At 49.9% G+C, this 19,469-nt stretch overlaps 1 protein-coding gene across 3 annotated transcripts in view; it reads right to left on the bottom strand.

Moving 5' to 3' along the window:
• The window catches only part of CUEDC1 (CUE domain containing 1), a 95,751-nt gene extending 94,945 nt beyond the window's left edge, over positions 1 to 806 (bottom strand). For 2 of the 3 annotated variants that reach the window (XM_039476621.2, XM_074388536.1), the window contains exon 1: positions 368 to 431. The gene's annotated coding sequence lies outside the window, so the exon portion shown is untranslated. Of the gene's footprint in view, positions 1 to 367; positions 432 to 729 lie in introns of those variants that run through there. The other variant, XM_039476622.2, reaches the window with a different exon arrangement.
• Between the last annotated feature and the right edge of the window lie 18,663 nt (positions 807 to 19,469).

Here is a 19,469-nt window from a genome sequence, read left to right as displayed (position 1 = left end):
ACACGGGCGGCGCCGGCTCGGGGAGGCCTCGCCTCCCTTCCCCGCGGCAGCAGCCCGCGCCCACCGGTCTAATCGCGCGCCCCGCTCCCGGCCCCCAGATGTCCCCACGCCCCCCGCGCCCGGGGCCCGGGATAAGGTGGGGGATCGGGAAGGAAGGGCGGGAGGGACCTGCGGACCGCGGAGCTCCGGGGGAGCCGCGGCGACAGCCCCGGGACTCAAACTCGCGACGGCCCGGCCCTCCCGGAGGCGCCTGGGCGATGGGTCCAGAGAAGGTGGGGCCGCCGGGCCGGGGCCGGGATTGCGCGCGGGGCGCCGGCGAGGACCGCGCCTGGGGCCGGGCGGGAGCCGCGGGAGCGGGGGGTCTTACCGGGCAGCACCACGCGCGTCCGCTCCGCGCGGGCCGCAGGGGCCGGGCCGCGGGCCGGGCGGGGGAGGGGCTGCGATCCGCGGCGGCGGCGGCGGCGGCAGCGGGGCCGGGTTCGGCGGCGGCGGCGCGGCTGGGGCGCGGGGAGGCGGAGAAAGCGAGGCGAGGCCGGCTTCCTAGCGGCGGGCGGCGAGAAATGCAGCTGTCCCTGCGCGGCTGCCGGCGGGGCCACAAGTGGGGCCTCGCGGGGAGGAGCGGGGCTGCGGGCGGGGCGGGGGCCAGGCTGCGGCGCCCCCGGGCCCTCTCCCGACGCCCGACTCCTTTCCAGAGAGGAGGGAAGCGGGCCTGGGGGTCCGGAAACCTACACGGTTGCGGGGGCCGGAGAGGGGAGCACCTGGTGAAGACTGGGAAAATGCTCTCCGCGTCCCTCCCGCCCCGGCCGCAGTGACTCCCCAGCTTGCGGGCAGGAAGGCGTAAGCCTGCCTCGGCCTCTCGGGCAGAGCGGGGTGCGGGGCGTCCTGCCCCTCCCAGCTTCGGAGAGGGTGGGCGGAGGAGACCTGAGACCTCCGAGACTCCGCGGGGAGCTAAGAGCAGGGCTGCCCGACAGGTTCCAGGTCAGTGCCAGGAACCTCGGTTGAGGACGCACAGCTGGGGCTTGGGACACAGGTGTGGGGGAGGGGCAGCTCCCTGGAGTTAGGGCTCGGGAAAAGAAACCAAATCAAACGCTGAGGCCACAGGAGATGGTGGGAAGGGGGAACATATCAAAGCTATCACTCGTCCATACCGACGGACACCACCTGCCATCTCCCATTTCCTCCTCCCCCGACCTCCCCAGCATTCCTGAACACTTCAAGGGCTGCTGAGCCCTGGGAAGATTTTTCACGGAAGAACTTGTTTAATAAATGGGAAATTGACATTTGCTATTCTTTTCCCACGTGCTTTCGTTTCCGACTCCAGTTTGGGAGTGGGTAGCCTAGGTCAGGTGTTGACCACCAAGCACCCTGCTACCTAGGGGGTCTAAGGAGGGTGAAGGTCAGAGGCAACCTCAGCCGATCTCCAGACAACTTGCAAAGGGTCTGCACCCTCATCCTGGAAAAGTCTGCCTTATGGACCCATTTACCCAGCTGGGCCCAGATCCCCAGAAATAGCCCCCTCTCTGCTCCTCTGAGAGCTTGCAATTGCTAGCCTTGCTGAGACAGATCGACACGCTCAGCTTCAGAGACAGCTGATGGTAAAAACCGCAAACCAAAGTGCCCCAGACACCAATGTGTTTCCATCATTTGCATGTCAATGGTAAGTTTCTTCAACAAGTTGGGAAACTGGGAGGGGGAGAAACCTCAGAACCACACCGTCCTCCGGGAGGCCAAACATTAGGTTAGCATGTTGAGCGGAACTCCAGAACTGGGTTCCCAGAACCCTCTGAGGATCTCCTCTCCGCTGCTCCCCTCTCCCCACACTTCTTCACTCCCTGGTGCATTCAATTTCCCGGGGAGGCAGGGTCCTTGTAATCCCAGAGGATGGTCTTCAGGCCCCAGGTTAAAGATTGTTAATCCGGAGGGACTGAACCATGCCTCTAGGCTGACTCCTGGCTCCTTTTCCAGGTTGTAACTGAGAGCTCAGGATTTGTCCTCCTGGCCAGTATAGTCTAGATTATGTTATCAAGCGTGTTACCTTATACTTACCCACAGTGCAGTTCATCTGTCACTTTCCTGCTTAATTGCAAGATCCCCCTGCAGTTCATCCCTGTCACCGTGGCATTTCAGGACCAGGAAAATGCAACTGCAAACCTGGAGATTTCCATGTTTGCACTCGCCTCTGGATTGCTCGTAAATTTTTTGTTTTTTGGTTTTTTTTTGAGACGGAGTCTCGCTCTGTCGCCCAGGCTGGAGTGCAGTACGGCAATCTTGGCTCCCTGCAACCTCCACCTCCCAGGTTCAAGCAATTCTGCCTAAGCTTCCTGAGTAGCTGGGATTACAGGCATGTACCACCACGCCCGGCTAGTAAAATTTTTAAATTTATTATTATAGTCATTAATAAAACCAGTTGCTCTAATGGACATTCTTCCTTGAAGCACAGTTTTCTTGGGGTTTGCTAACATACTCCTCCTTTTGGGTCTGTCCCTCTGGAAGCTTTTGCTCAGACTCCTTCCCTGCCTCTCACAACCTCCTCACCCCCAGACACCTCCACCCACTCCCACCACTGCCTCTGAGCTCCCAGGGATCCAGCCCCTCACACCAGCCACCTACAGAGGGCCACCTGTGGGTCTCCCAGACACCTCAAGGAGGCTAAAGGTGACTCAGAGCTCTTCCCTACCCAAGCCACCTCCTACTCTCCTGAATCTGCCTCTGGCTCAGAGGCCGGAAGCCTCAGTCTCCTGTGCCTCTTCCCTGGCACTCTACTGGTATCAGATCCTGTTCATTTCTTTTTCTCCTTGCCTCACTCCTCCACTTCTGCCTGGTTCAGGCCCTATTTTCTCTGCTCTTCCAAAGATGAGATGTCCCTTTTGCTCTCTAGCCCAACCTCCTGAAGTCTCTGCTTCAGGAGACTCTGTTAGTTCTTCCTTTCTCCTCCCCTTTGCTTCAAAACTAGAAACACTTCAAGATGCTCCCTTTTTTTTTTTTTTTTTTGAGACGGAGTCTTGCTCTGTTGCCCAGCCTGGAGTGCAGTGGCTGTATCTCTCTGCTCACCGCAGTCTCTGCCTCCCGGATTCAAGCAATTCTCCTGCCTCAGCCTCCCAAGTAGCTGTGCACCACACCCGGCTAATTTTGGTATTTTTTAGTAGAAACAGGGTTTCACATTATTGAACAGGCTGGTCTCGAACTCTTGACTTCATGATCCGCCGACCTCGGCCTCCCAAAGCAGGATGCCCCCTTCTAAGGAAACCTGCCCTCAAGAACTGACCCCTAACCCTGCCCTGCCCTCAAGTCATTGCCCTGTTTCTCTCTTCATCGTCAATTGGCCTCCTCTAAGAAGCAACCAGACCCACTCTGCTTCTTCAAGCCCCATTCGCTCCTTAACTTCCTGCAATCTGGCTTTCTTGCTCGTCATCCTAGGGGAAGATGACTTTCACCATAGGGTCCTCATTGTTTCAACCCATGGGCCTCCTCCGTCTCCCACTCCTTCACTCCATTGCAGCCCTGGATGCTGTTAATGTCCCCTTGAAATCATTCCCACCCTCGTGGCTTCCTAGCCTTTATGCACTCCCTCATTTCTTCAGCTCTGCCTGCCCCAGGGGCTTCTCCAAGGCTGAGTCCTCTAACTTTCTAACCAACCCCTCTTTCCAGATGTTCTCACAGGGGAAACAGAATACAGGTACCAGCCCCTCATGGCTCCACTTGCAGACTGTTTTTTTTTTTGTTGTTGTTGTTTGTTTGTTTGTTTTGTTTTTTGTTTTTTGGTTTTTTTTTGAGATGGAGTCTCATTCTGTCACCCAGCCTGGAGTGCAGTGGCGCGATCTCTGCTCACAGCAACCTCTGCCTCCTAGGTTCAAGCGATTCTTCCACCTCAGCCTCCCAGTAGCTGGAACTACTGGTTCGAGCCACCACATCCGGCTAATTTTTATATTTTTAGCAGAAACGGGGTTTCACTGTGGAGGCCAGGCTGGTCTTGAACTCCTGACCTCCGCCTACCTTGGCCTCCCAAAGTGCTGGGATTACAGGAGTAAGCCACCATGCCTGGCCAATTTTTGTTACTAACTTTACCCCCTCTGCTCCTAGTGGAGTGTGCTGATGACCTATCCTGGCACCCCACTCCCCCTCTCAAGCACCTGCCTGGCATGTGTTATGACCATTGGACAAGCTGTCCCATAGCCATGGCACCTGCAGCGTGGTGAGCCTGGAGCCCATCATGTCCACATCCTTCTTTGCCAGAATTCTCTGTCCTGGATAAGGAGCACCTCCCATTCACTCAAGCTGCAGATGTTACACGCTGCCTTCCTCCCCTCCTACATTCAACCCCCTCAGTAAACTCAGGGCTTTCTGTGTCTGAGTTTCTCTGGAATCTGGCCCCTCTCCTCTGCCCTGGCTCAGGCCCTGCTGCCAGGGCCTTGCCTTTCAATCCATCCTCCTCAGTGCCCGCAGTTACTTTTCTAAAGTACACCCTGGTGATGCCTCTGCCCTGCTGAACAGGGTGGATGACTTCCCATTGCTTGGAGAATGCAATTTAAACTCCGAGCGAGGCCCTTCCCAGGCTGCCCTTAGCTTCTGTTCCAGCTCCTCGCATTTTTCATCCTCATGCCACCCACCCACTCCCATGCTAGAATTAGCCAAGAACAGACCGGGCACGGTGGCTCACATCTGTAATCCCAGCAATCTGGGAGGCCGAGGTGGGTGGATCACTTGAGGCCAGGAGTTGGAGACCAGCCTGGCCAGCATGGTGAAAATGTATCTCTACTAAAAATACGAAAATTAGCTGGGCATGGTGGCAGGCGCCTGTAGTCCCAGCTACTTGGGAGGCTGAGACAGGAGAATCACTTGAGCCTGGGAGGTGGAGGTCACAGTGAGCCAAGATTGCTCTTGACTCCAGCTGGGGTGACAGAGCAAGACTTCATCTCAAAAAAAAAAAAAAAAAAAAAAAAAAAAAAAAAAAAAAGGAACCAATTGAACACTTGCTGTTTCCACAGACTGAATGGGAAAGTGATGGATGCCTTTTGCTACATCTGTGGCTGCTGGAAGCTCCAGTCACTGGAGCATATGGCATTATCTATTGTGAGAATGAGGCTGATGGAGAGCCACTGGGCTCAGTCTTGGAAATGGTGCGATCTGACTGGACTGAGGGGGAAACAAGACATTTTCCTTCTGGAGTTTCCCCAGCCCAGGGCAAATGCCAGGACATGAATGGTTGATAAGAGCAAATGCTTGGGGCTTTCAACCAACCAGATTGTCCCCGCCACTGTGGGAGCCACTCCTCCTCCTCAGGCCACCAAAGACAGCTTAAGAAGGCCAGAGGTAGAAAAGCAAGTGGTGTTAAACATCCAGATAATTTGGATGATCCTGTCCCTTTCTCCCTCTGAGAAATTTAACCAAAGAACTCAGAAGAAACTTGCCACCTCGAACTCCTGGGTTCAAGAGATTCTCATGTCTCAGCTTCCTGAGTAGCTGGGGCTACAAGCCTGTACCATCGCACCTGACTCTTAAAAAAATTTTTTGGTAAAGATTAAGTTTTGCCATCTTGCCCAGGCTGGTCTTGAACTCCTGGGCTCAAGCCATCTTTTCTCCTCAGCCTCCCAAAGTGCTGGGATTACAGGTGTGAGCCATCACACCCAGCCAAGGAAACCCTTAAGGAACTGGTAACATCCCTTGGGGATTTGAAAGAACACACAGGTGAACCGTGGAAGCAGTAGCAATAAATAAATAAATAAGCAAACAACTCCCTTGTGAGATAATAACTAAATGAATGCCAATGGGCTTGCCAATTTGATGCCTGTCTGGAAGGATTTCTAGGGCCTTTCACCCCTTCCCCAGGGTGCCAGCACCAACATCATGCCGGTGGTGCCTCCTGTGAGCCCTTCTTCCCATACATAAGGAATTGCTCTCTTGCAGTCACTGTGTCTGTCCCGCCAGCCTATAGAGACAGCTCGCACATGCTATCCTAGTTGGTCTCTTCCTGAGCTCCTGGGACATAGCGGGTGTTTTCCATTTCTCTCAGTGTCTGCACCTCCAAGGCAGGCCGAGAGAGTCAGTAAATATTTGCCAAAGGCCTGAATTCTAACAGGTGGGTGAGGCATGCCCTGTTTGCCTTTACAAAAACCACTGTCTTCCCTTTGATTGGTAACAGTTTGTGATGCTCCAGGGATCTTGCCCTCTGGCACAGAAGCTGCCAGCTCATCCTCTGCAAGGCAGTTGGGTACAGATTAGACCTAAATAAATGGAATCTCATGTCATAATTAAAATTGTTCTTAAAGAATAGTGAATGTAAAAATGTTCATGGTACAATGTTGGGGAAAGGAATGCTACAGAAGAAGATGCAATGATCCCACTTATTTTTATTTGATAAAAATAAAATATTTTTGGTAAAAAGAAGAATATAAACATAAAAGACTTGAGGACAATATACCAAAATGTTAACATCATTAGATGTGGGTTTAAACGTAACTTTTATTTTGTTATTAGTATTTTTCTGGATTTTCTGAATTTCCTACGTTGTATATACATTGCTTTATAATCGATTATGTATATATGTCTATATTTAGCCTTCAAAATCATTATAATTGGAAGGAGGAAAGTTAAATGACTTTTCTCTATAATTATTCTTTTTTGAGATGGAGTTTCACTCTTGTTACCCAGGCTGGAGTGAATGGCGCGATCTCAGCTCACCGCAACCTCCGCCTCCTGGGTTCAGGCAATTCTCCTGCCTCAACCTCCTGAGTAGCTGTAATTACAGGCACGTGCCACCATGCCCAGCTAATGTTTTGTATTTTTAGTAGAGACGGGGTTTCACCATGTTGACCAGGATGGTCTCGATCTCTTGACCTCATGATCCACCCGCCTTGGCCTCCCAAAGTGCTGGGATTACAGGTGTGAGCCACCGCGCCCGGCTAATTATTCTTAATTTAGGCCCTTTCTTTCTCTCTTTCTCTCATTCTCTCTCTTTTTTTTTTTTTTTTTTTTTTGAGACAGAGTTTCGCTCTTGTTACCCAGGCTGGAGTGCAATGGCACGATCTCGGCTCACCGCAACCTCTGCCTCCTGGGTTCAAGCAATTCTCCTGCCTTAGCCTCCTGAGTAGCTGGGATTACAGGCACGTGCCACCATGCCCAGCTAATGTTTTGTATTTTTAGTAGAGACGGGGTTTCACCATGTTCACCAGGATGGTCTCGATCTCTTGACCTCGTGATCCACCCGCCTCGGCCTCCCAAAGTGCTGGGATTACAGGCTTGAGCCACCGCGCCCGGCTCGTTCTCTCTTTATTACTTTCTTTCCACAGAGCTGCACCTTGTCACCAGGGCTGGAGTGCAGTGGCATAATCTTGGCTCACTACAACCTCCACCTCCTGGTTTTGAGCAACTCTCCTGCCTCAGCCTCCCAAGTAACTGGGACTACAGGTGTGTGCCACGACGCCCGGCTAATTCTTATATTTTTGGTAGAAAGGAGTTTCACCATGTTGGTCAGGCTGGTCTCGAACTCCTGACATCAGGTGATCTGCCCACCTCGGCCTCCTAAAGTGCCAGGATTACAGGCATGAGCCACCATGCCTGGCCAAACTTAGGCTATTTCAACTCAGTTCCATAACCATTTTTGTTCATCTCCTACATGCCCACATTAAGACCCAAAGAAGAAAAAAAGATGTACCACCTCTCCCCAGTCTCCAAGTGTAAAAGGAAGAGATAGAGCTGCTGGGAAAGTGTGACACCTGCTAAAATCAAGCAAAGAGCTCTGGGGCTACACAGGGAGGAAGTGGTTAATATGTGGGGAGAGGTCAAAGAGGAACCTTAGAAGAGCTGGCATTTGAGCTGCGCCCTAAGAGATGACAATTATTTTAACTAAGGATAAGGGCATTGCCATCTGGGGGCACAGCATAAGCAAAGGCATGGCGGTGGGACTACTGAAGCATGTTTGGACATGAGTCCATTTCCACTGTGGCCGCAGCGCAGGGTGGAGCAGCGGCAAAGGGTGGGGGTGGGTAACAGCAAGCTGAGGCTAGAAAGACAAGGAGGGTGTGACAGTGACTGGCCTGGAACACCAAACCAAGCACTCTGCAGCAGCTGGAGAGGGAGCATCCAGGGCTCTTTGACACGGGATATGTCATAGGCTTAAGCTTAAATTTCAAAATACAGTATTAACAATTTACTGGCCAGGTGTGGTGGCTCACACCTGTTATCCCAGAACTTTGGGAGGCCAAGGTGGGTGGATCACCTGAGGTCAGGAGTTCAAGATGAGCCTGACCAACATGGAGAAACCCCATCTCTACTAAAAATACAAAATTAGCTGGGCATGGTGGTGCATGCCTGTAATCCCAGCTACTCGGGAGGCTGAGGCAGGAGAACCGCTTGAATCTTCGAGGTGGAGGTTGCAATGAGCCAAGATCGCGCCACTGCACTCTAGCCTGGGCAACAAGAGCGAAACTCTGTCTCAAAAAAAAAAAAAAAAAATTATTTTCCTGACAACAGCTAGTGAGGTAGTGAGGTTCGCAGCGCTGGAGCAGTTCCTGGGTAAAGCCAGCCTAGAGTTAAGCATTTGCTACAAATAATTCACAGAGGCTAGAGGAGAGCTTGCTGGTTCCATGGGTTGGGAGGTTCAATCTTCCTTGGAGCAGCAGACGCCCTTTTCCTTCTAAACTCCCTCTAAATCCCCAGAGTATAGTATAGTGACTTAGTGCCCAGATATTAGTGCCAGTCAGACTAGGGTGTGAATACATCCCTGCTATACCACTTGCTGGCTGGGTGACCTTGGGTAATTACCTAACCTCTCTGAGTCTTATTTTCTTCATCTCTGAAATGACAGTAAGAATATCACCTTCTGGGCCGGGCACGGTGACTCAAGCCTGTAATCCCAGCACTTTGGGAGGCTAAGGCGGGTGGATCACAAGGTCAAGAGATCGAGACCATCCTGGTCAACATGGTGAAACCCCGTCTCTACTAAAAATACAAACAAGTAGATGGGCATGGTGGCACGTGCCTGTAATCCAAGCTACTCAGGAGGCTGAGGCAGGAGAATTGCCTGAACCCAGGAGGCGGAGGTTGCGGTGAGCCGAGATCGCGCCATTGCACTCCAGCATGGGTAACAAGAGCGAAACTCCGTCTCAAAAAAAAAAAAAAAAAGACTATCACCTTCTGGGCCGGGCGCGGTGGCTCAAGCCTGTAATCCCAGCACTTTGGGAGGCCGAGGCAGGTGGATCACAAGGTCAAGAGATTGAGAGCATCCTGGTGAACATGGTGAAACCCCGTCTCTACTAAAAATACAAAAAAGTAGCTGGGCATGGTGGCACATGCCTGTAATCCAAGCTACTCAGGAGGCTGAGGCAGGAGAATTGCCTGAACCCAGGAGGCGGAGGTTGCGGTGAGCTGAGATCGCGCCATTGCACTCCAGCCTGGGTAACAAGAGCGAAACTCCATCTCAAAAAAAAAAAAAAAAAAAAAAAGAATATCACCTTCTTTAGGCCAGGCATGGTGGCTCACTCCTGTCGTCCCAGCACTCTGGGAGGTCAAGGCGGGTGGATCACTTGAGGTCAGGAGTTCAGTCCCAGCCTGGCCAATATGGTGAAACCCCATCTCTACTAAAAATATAAAAATTGGCCGGGCGCGGTGGCTCAAGCCTGTAATCACAGCACTTTGGGAGGCCGAGACGGGCGGATCACGAGGTCAAGAGATCGAGACCATCCTGGTCAACATGGTGAAACCCCGTCTCTACTAAAAATACAAAATATTAGCTGGGCATGGTGGCACGTGCCTGTAATCCCAGCTACTCAGGAGGCTGAGGCAGGAGAACTGCTTGAACCCGGGAGGCGGAGGTTGCGGTGAGCCGAGATCGCGCCATTGCATTCCAGCCTGGGTAACAAAAGCGAAACTCCGTCTCAAATAAATAAATAAATAAATAAATAAATAAAATAAAAAATAAAAAATAAAAATTAGCCAGGTGTGGTGGCGGGCACCTGTAATCCCAGCTACTTGGGAGGCTGAGGCCAGAGAATCGCTTGAACCCAGGAGGCAGAGGTTACAGTGAGCCGAGATCACGCCACTGCACTCCAGCCTGGGCAACAGAGCAAGACTCTGTCTCAAAAAAAAAAAAAAAAAAAAGACCTTCTCTCTCACTAGATTAAAAATAATAATAGTAAATAGCCAGATACTACAGCATGTGCCTCAGTATTCTCAGTTACTCAAGAGGATCACTTGAGCCTAGGAGTTCAAGTCCAGCCTGGGCAACACAGTGAGACCCTATCCCTAAAAGAACAAAAAAAGTGGGCCGGGCGCGGTGGCTCAGGCCTGTAATCCCAGCACTTTGGGAGGCCGAGGCGGGTGGATCATGAGGTCAAGAGATCGAGACCATCCTGGTCAACGTGGTGAAACCCCGTCTCTACTAAAAATACAAAACATTAGCTGGGCATGGTGGCGCGTGCCTGTAATCCCAGCTACTCAGGAGGTTGAGGCAGGAGAATTGCCTGAACCCAGGAGGCGGAGGTTGCGGTGAGCCGAGATCGTGCCATTGCACTCAAGCCTGGGTAACAAGGGCAAAACTCCATCTCAAATAAATAAATAAATTAATTAATTAATAAAGAACAAAAAAAGTAATAATAAATGACAAAGTTTCTTGAAAATATATACTGTGTCTGGCCTGTTTTATGTACTATTTATGTATCTTATCTCATTTAATCTTCAGAAAAACCCTGAGAGCCAGGCATTAGAGATGTGGAAAATGAGACACAGGGAAAATATGTTGCCTCAAGTTTCACAGTAAGTAGTGGAACCAAGATACACACCCAGCAGCCCCAGACTCCAGAGCCCATGCACTTCACTAAGCTCCTGGAGGTATCAACAACAATAATAAAAACAAACACGTGGCCGGGCACTGCAGCTCACGCCTGTAATCTCAGCTCTTAGGGAGGCAGAGGCAGGAAGATAGCTTGAGCCCAGGGGTTCAAGACTTGCCTGGGTGGTATAGCGAGACCCTGTTCTCCACAAAAAGGAAAGCACACACACACACACACACACACACACACAAACCCACATAATTTTACTATGTTCCAATTAACATTTACATATGCCAACTCATTTATTCCTTAACAATCCAGTGGTATGTATGGCCATTAGCCCTATTTTGCAGACAGGAAAACTGAGGCACAGAGAGATTAAGTAACTTGCCCAAACGTCCTGGGAGTTTGGCTGCAGAGTCTGTTCCTCATCACTCTGTTTTCTTTCTTTCTTTCTTTCTTTTTTTTTTTTTTTTTAAGAAACAAGGGTCTCTAAAATGTTGCCCAGGCTGGCCTCAAATTTCTGGGCTCAAGTGATCCCCCCGCCTCAGCCTCCCAAGTAGCCAGGGCTACAGGTGTGCACCAGCATCATACTGGCTTGTTCCTCATCACACTAACACTCAATGCATGACACCTGTTTTTCTTATTGTCATTCTTCCAGTTCCAAGAAGGGATACCTGAGATCAATTTGGTCTAGATGCTCAGATCTGATTCTTCCCAGAAATGAAGATTCCCCAGAGGAGGTTGTGGGTGGGGCAGGATGAATATTCCTGTGTGGGACTTGGGGAGCAGGTGCTGCAGGTGGAGGAGCCGCATGGCCCTGGTGTCCTGGGGAAGGATTCTCCCTTCTTGGAGGGAGGGACCCTCTGCTGGGCCAGCAATGGCCAGGGAAGGAGGAGAAAGGAAGCTGGCACTAAATCATTGACCCCTGAACAGGGTTCTGGGCACTAGTGGATACAGCAAAAACATCTTACTCTTTGGAGGAAGAGCCTCACTTGAGTTGCACAGCAAAGTGGTGGGTGGAGGACCCTATAGAGGGCTGATTGATGTCTTCAGAGTAGCTTGCCCTTACCTGATGTTTCTTTAAAAGAGAAAAGAGAAATCCCCTCCTGGAGGCAGGGCTGACCCTCTGGGGCAAGAGGACCCTGAAGCTATGACAGGACTGAGTTCCTAAAGCCGGACCCTCAGCCTCAGGCCTCACGCTCCAATCTATAGAGCCTGGAGCTCCCTTTAGGGTAGGGAAGATAGAGCCCAAGACTCTGTTCAGCTCCGTTCCACAGTCAGGAAAGTGTTACGTTATTGTGGCAGATTGAGAAGCACAGCAGGAGATGGTAGCATAGAGGAGCACATCTAGCACTGAGGCACAAGAAGGCTGAACTGAGACTTAAGGGAGCAGGAGAATGTAGTCACTCATTTCTTTATGAACTCATGAATTACTGTTTTCCTTCGATTGTGTATCATTTGTTATTATTATTATCTATTTTGGCTTAGATCGTTTCGGACTTGACCATGTGCCAGCTCCTGGCATTCTGCTGCTTCATCCTCATCTTTGAGCACTTCTTTACTTCTTGTGCAAAGAGACATTTCAACCACCATGGTAAAGATTTAATTGGATTATCAATAGATGTTAAATCTAAGATAAAATTTTGGTGAGGAGTAGGATACATAGATGGTCTTTAAATGTCTCCCACAGACTGGTTATTAGTTGCAAGGGCAGGGGAAAGTATTTATGTGGTAGACAAAATGGGTAACACCTTGAGCAGATGATCAAAGTTAGCATCATCTATGAAGGACAGAGGAACATTGTGTGTCTCCAGCTGTGATATCCTGAGGACACGTGGCCTATGCAGTATTCCTGCTGAGAATGTAGAACTTCATCTTAATCATGAGGAAAATCCGGACAAACACAAAATGGAGAATATTCCACTAAAAATCAAGTAAGGCAGGGGGCTGTATTTTTTTTTAATGCCAGCTGTGTAAATGTTTCAGATTTAAGGAGGCTAGAGAGACATAACAATTCTTATTTATTTATTTATTTATTTATTTTTTGAGACGGAGTTTCACTCTTGTTACCCAGGCTGGAGTGCAATGGCGCAATCTCGGCTCACCGCAACCTCCGCCTCCTGGGTTCAGGCAATTCTCCTGCCTCAACCTCCTGAGTAGCTGGGATTACAGGCACGGACCGCCATGCCCAGCTAATTTTTTGTATTTTTAGTAGAGACGGGGTTTCACCATGTTGACCAGGACGGTCTCGATCTCTTGACCTCGTGATCCACCTGCCTCGGCCTCCCAAAGTGCTGGGATTACAGGCTTGAGCCACCGCACCCGGCCGAGACATAACAATTCAGAGTGATTGGTCTAGAAGGATTTTTTGAGCTTCTCTCCCTCATCCTACTAGGTAGGTAGTGGTGCCCCTTTTCTTCCTCTTCTTCCTCCTTCTCCTTCTCCTTCTTCCTCTTCCTCTTCTTCTTCTTCTTCCTCTTCTTTTATGTATTTATTTATTTATTTATTTTGAGATGGAGTTTCACTCTTGTTGTCCAGGCTGGAATACAATGGAGCAATCTTGACTCACCGCAACCTCTGCCTCCTGGGTTCAAGTGATTCTCCTGCCTCAGCCTCCTGAGTAGCTGGGATTGCAGGCATGCACCACCACACCTGGCTAATTTTGTATTTTTAGTAGAGACAGGGTTTCTCCATGTTGGTCAGGCTGGTCTCGAATTCCTGACCTCAGGTGATCTGCCCACCTTGGCCTCCCAAAGTGCTGGGATTACAGGTGTGAGCCACCGTGCCCGGCACCCTTTTTTTCTTAGGAAGGAAAGAGGAGTCAGGCCTGTGCTAGGTTTGCAGCTAGAGAAGAATGAACTATTTGATAGTCGGGATGGTGAGATGGTAGAGGGAAGCTATACAGATGCCTTCTCTGTATGTAGTGAATGTGGGGAAGGAAGGTGATGAAATAACCTGACCCTAGACTAGATCTTCTACTGGAATGGAGAAAATGCTATGAAGGACATAGATCAACTAACAGAATTAGATTAAGGATGGTAGATTAAATAATAGTATTATAGGCCAGGTACGGTGGCTCATGCCTGTAATCCCAGCACTTTGGGAGGCCGAGGCAGGAGGATCACCAGGTCAGGAGTTTAAGACCAGACTGGCCAACATGGTGAAACCCCATCTCTACTAGAAAAAAAAAAAAAAAATTAGCTGGACATGGTGGGTCATGCCTATAATCCCAGCTACTTGGGAGGCTGAGGTAGGAGAATTGCTTGAACCGGGACCCATTAGGCGGAGGTTGCAGTGAGCCTAGATCTAGCCACTGCACTCCAGCCTGGGCTACAGAGAGAGACTCCATCTAAAAAAAAAAAAAAAAAAAAAAAAAAAAAAGTATTATATAAATGTAAGTGTATAAAGTTAATAACTGTGCTGTGGGCCGGGCGTAGTGGCTCAAGCCTGTAATCCCAGCACTTTGGGAGGCCGAGGCGGGTGGATCACGAGGTCAAGAGATCGAGACCATCCTGGTCAACATGGTGAAACCCTGTCTCTACTAAAAATACAAAACATTAGCTGGGCATGGTGGTGCGTGCCTGTAATCCCAGCTACTCAGGAGGCTGAGGCAGGAGAATTACCTGAATCCAGGAAGCGGAGGTTGCGGTGAGCCGAGATGGCACCATTGCACTCCAGCCTGGGTAACAAGAGCAAAACTCCGTCTGAAAAAAAAAAAAAAAAAAAAAAATACTGTGCTGTGGTATAACAGCATATCTCTATTTTTAGGAAATACACACAGAAATATTTAGGGGTAAGAGCTATGATGTATGAAACCCGAGAATGGTTCAGAAAAAAAAATTGGATTAAGCCCCATATGTGATTAAGCAAGGGATAAAATGTTAATAAATAGGTGAATCTGGGTAAAGGGTGTAAAGGTATTTCTTGTACTATTTTCACTTTTGCAACTTTTTGTAAGTTTGCAATTGTTTCAAAATATATGTTGAATGTTCCGCTCACTTTCTGTTTCCCCTGCCCAAACCCTTTGCAATCGGCTTTTCCTCCAGGGGTCCTAGTGAGCAGGAACTTCAGCCACATTCTAAAAGTAGGTGAATGAGAAGAAAGCTTTCCTCGTATATGGAACAGCATGACTATAGACAAAGAAATTGCAAACCAGTAGGAAGTTGGGAAAAAAAGCAAAGAAATATGAAATAAAAGTGTAAATGGTAGAAAGGACTGGTGCCTGCGAAAGTGGATGAAAGCCTAACCCAGCAAAAGGTCTCGACAGATAAAACCGTGGCCTCGCAGGGCGCGGTGGCTCAAGCCTGTAATCCCAGCAGTTTGGGAGGCCGACGCGGGCAGATCACGAGGTCAAGAGATCGACACCATCCTGGCCAACAGGGTGAAACTCGTCTCTACTAAAAATACAAAAATTACCTGGGCATGGTGGCACGTACCTGTAGTCCCAGCTACTCGGGAGGCTGAGGCGGGAGAATTGCTTGAATCCGGGAGGCAGAGGTTGCAGTGAGCCGAGATAGCGCCATTGCACTCCAGCCTGGCAACAGAGCGAGACTCCATCTCAACAAACAAACAAAACCGCGGCCTCACCTGGGTATGCAAAACGCAGCCCTCACCGTTCCCATAAGCCTGAGCCCATTGACTCGCACAGCTGTGATTTGGATATGGGATACAATAAACGGACAGATGCAGCCATCCCTGAGGGGCCAACACTGCATTTGGGGGGCAAGTCATCTGCGGAAACCATAGAACTGAATCGTATGTATTTACATAAAATGAGTACACTTACTGTGCAGAGTGCAGGAAGTGAAGCAGCATCCGAGGTCCAAGCTCCAGCAGGAGAGAAGTAGTGCTTTCTTTGAATGAGAACCAGGCCGCCGCCAGCCCAATCAGAACGCGGGAGATACCAGCCAATCCCGGCCCGCCGATGCTCTAGTCGGGGCGGGGCCCACACGCCCAAGAGTTGTTTGTCTGCCCCGGCTCCCCACCAGCCCTGGCTCCAAATTAGTAAACCGTGGGAGGAAAGAGAGGAGGCCAGAAGGCCGGCGGGGTAGATCAGGCCAAATGGTGGGGGACACCAAATGCCAGGCCAAGCAGTTTGGGCTTCACAGCAGGATGACCGATACAGACATGGCAACACTCACCTTTGCCTTGCGCCCTTCAGGGCTGGCTCCTCTCTCGGATCTGTGAGTCCCCGACCGCCTAGGGAGGGAAGGTGGAGCTGTGAGGGCTGACTCTGGACTGAGAGGGCCATAAGGATTTGGGCTTCTCTCCCTCATCCCACCCGAATAAATGGTGGTGCTCTTTTTCTTCTTAGGAAGGAATGAGGAGGTCAGGCCTGTGCTGAGCTTGCAGCTACAGAAGGACAAACAAACTCTTTGATTGTCAAGACGGTGGGCTTGCAGCGGGAAGCTGTATAGGCGAAGCCTTCTCTGGATATAGTGAGAGTGGGGAATGAAGGAGATGGAACAACCCCTCGGAAGCAGGATGCACCATCCCTGATAGGAACATCATCAGCTCTCCCAGCCTGATGACTCTTCCCTGGTCTAGCCTGAGCCCTCCCTGCCACTCCTCTGGCCAGCCTCCAGTTAGCTGCTTTTCAGGAGATGTATCATCTGTCTCATTTTTTCATTGCTCGGCTGAAGCTCTGGTTCCCCATGCTGGATGCCAACCCCCAAAATCTGAAGTGAGAAAGCAATGCAGGAAGACAATTCAGCTCCTTGGCAGGTCTGCCAAGGACACAATTGGTGCCTTTGCACAAAGTGATGCTACCATGACCCAGACTGGAAACAGGAGGCTCAGACGGAGATGGGCTACATTGATTTCGAGTCTCCATCCTCTGTAGCAGGCCCCGGGCTACATCCTTTACATGCATTAGATTAAAACCTTACTGGGACCAGCGTGGTGGCTCATGCCTGTAATCCCAGCACTTTGGGTGGCCAAGGTGGGTGGATCATCTGAGATCAGGGGTTCAAGACCAGCCTGACCAACATGGTGAAACATTGTCTCTACCAAAAATACAATTAGCTGGATGTGGTGTTGTGTGCCTGTTATCCCAGCTACTCTGAAGGCTGAGGCAGGAGAATCGCTTGAACCCAGGAGGCAGAGGTTGCACTGAGCCAAGATCACACCATCACTCTCCAGGCTGGGCAACAAGAGTGAAACTCCATCTCAAAACAAAACAAAATTTGACTAGGTTGGATTTATTATCATCCTTATTTTATAGCATAAGAAACTGAGGGCAGAGAGGCTACGTGTCTTGCTGAAGGTTATATAACTTCAAGTGGCACAGCTTGGATTTGTACTCAGGCCTGTCAGATTCCAAGTCTCTGTTCTTGACCATAACCCTGAATTACAGCACCTCCCAGCTGTTCCTTATGCCAAATCGCCCTCTACTCTGGATCCCCTGGGGGCCCTCCTCACTTACCTTGGTGCTTACTCCTATTTCTTGGTTCCTTCAAGGTACTTGGTTCCTTGTTCCGCCTGGACATTGGGATTCATCAGTACAGGGCAAAATCAGCAACAATCACAGGCTAGCATGGACCCACTAATTTGGAATCAGAAATTTAGGGATGCAGCAAAACTTTTGGAAGCTACAGTCCAATTTGGAAACTAGCTTCCCTTCTGGGGGTGCTAAGCTGCTTCTCCCTTTATTTTGGTATCTCCCACCTGCTCCTGTTATACCAAGGAAGAACAGACTAACTGCCTGACGTTAGTTCAGGTAGGGGAAGGTTTCAGAGGAAGCAACATTTAAATTACACTTTCTGCATGTCTAGAGGTTCACAGCGGGGAAAGAATGGTGGAGGGCTGATTATGGGGAGGGCATTCTAGGCCTAGAAAACAGCATAAGCAATGACTCTGTCTCCTTTCTCTCTTCCCCAAGATTCCCCCCTCCCCACTCTTCTCCCTCAGAGGTCCCTGATAGCCACAGAGCTTCTGGCGTTGACAAAGTGACAGAACTTACATACGGTGAAAGGGCTGCCCTGGAATCAGGACCTGCTCTTTTGGGACAGAGCGCTGTGATTTCAGGAAAGGGTAGGACCACACTTCTTCCAGCAAGAAGCGGCTCACAGGTCCCCACTCCTAATACTTGAATCTTGCCTGTTTCTTCAGCTACTGATTTTTCTCCTTTATTTGGTCAAGAAAAGCACGTCTTCTTTCCTGCCTGTTGGCTGAAAGAGAAATCATCACAGCTGGCTCGGACTAGCAGCCTGTCTCTGAGGCCTCTGAGTAATCATGTCTAGCCCAGGGCAGGTGCATGGAGAGGCTGGTCAGGGTGGGAGTCTTGCCACAGGTAGAGCACAAGGACATTTCCTTCAAAATGTCTCTTTTCCCTTCCTTAGCCCCTTCCTAACCTCCGAGACTCCCCTTTTTCTTCCTTCGTACACATGCAAGATTGATTTCTCTCTAGCTCTTTTCCTATTACTAACAAAGATAAGAATCCCTTGGCTCATGAGCAAGGGCCTTGGGGATCCAGGCTCCTTCAAAGCAGATCTATCTGGCTGACTCTGTAGGAACAATATGCCCCTGGCAGTCCTCAGTTGCCCCTAAGATTGGCAAAGACCTGGCTTCCCATCCCAGTCTTTGAGGCTGGCTCTCTTCTCCATGGGAGCCTCTAGAATTGGAGCATCTGTCCCAGCCTAGCCTCAGCACTGACTGCCAGAGAGACCTGCCGGACCAGTCACTGGATAGGCATATCCCTCCCTTTCACTCCCATTGATCTCTTCATTCTCTCAGCTGTCATGCCAAAAGAATAGCTCACTGACAGAACAGAACATTTTCCTCAAATGTCCTTCTTTAGTTTCTGACACAGCCAGATGCAGGTGGACCTCACTTTGAGGAAACTCCATTAATGAGAGCTCTTCATACATGGTTAGCTGTTACATACATTACAAAGGAGTCGTGATTTTAAGTTCTTCTTTTATATAATCTTGAAAGAGATATTTAGGGGTTGGGAGGCAGTGGGATATCAGTTTAAGATAATTAGGGATGAAGAAAATTTCTGAAATGATGATGCCAGTCAGTAGTGATAGAGAATCTGAAGTATAAAACTTCCTTATGTCATGGTAAAAATTATCAGGGCAATTTTTTGTTCATTTAAGACAGAGTCTCACTCTGTCACCCAGGCTGGAGTGCAGTGGCACAACCTCAGCTCACTGCAACCTCTGCCTCCCAGGTTCAAGCAATCTTTGTGCCACGGCCTCCTGAGTAGCTGGGACTACAGGCATGCGCCACCATGCTTGGTTAATTTTTGTATTTTTAGAAGACACAGGATTTTGCCATGTTGGCCAGGCTGGTCTTGAACTCCTGGCCTCAAGTGATCCAGGGTGGTTTTTGTAAAGTGATATGTACTTGACCTTCATGGTCCAGGGCCAAGATCTGGGTCAAGTACCTACCTTGGGAAGAGGAAGGCTAACTAGCCAACCCCTAATGGGTAGGTCTAAGGAGAGGGCTACATCATGCAAAGATCCAAAGGAAAGCCCATGACCCTTCATTCCTTTCTTGGAAACTACATGGGCCTTAGATTGCCCAAAGGTGGGCAGCCAGGAGAAGCTGGAGTCTGGACTCCAGCTTCAAACTCAGTATTCTGCCCTGGATCATTACACAGTAACCTGCCAGCTGCCTATTTTCACAAGGGGAGATTATCCAGTAATCTGTCAATGTCAGGCCAGCTGTGGGGGAGATTTATAGACCCAAATCCAG

The sequence above is a fragment of the Saimiri boliviensis genome, chromosome 17 (assembly GCF_048565385.1).
Source record: "Saimiri boliviensis isolate mSaiBol1 chromosome 17, mSaiBol1.pri, whole genome shotgun sequence".
Taxonomy (NCBI): Eukaryota; Metazoa; Chordata; class Mammalia; order Primates; family Cebidae; genus Saimiri; species Saimiri boliviensis.
The sequence above is the reverse complement of the archived record's forward strand: the minus strand, read 5'-3'. Positions and strand labels throughout refer to the sequence as shown.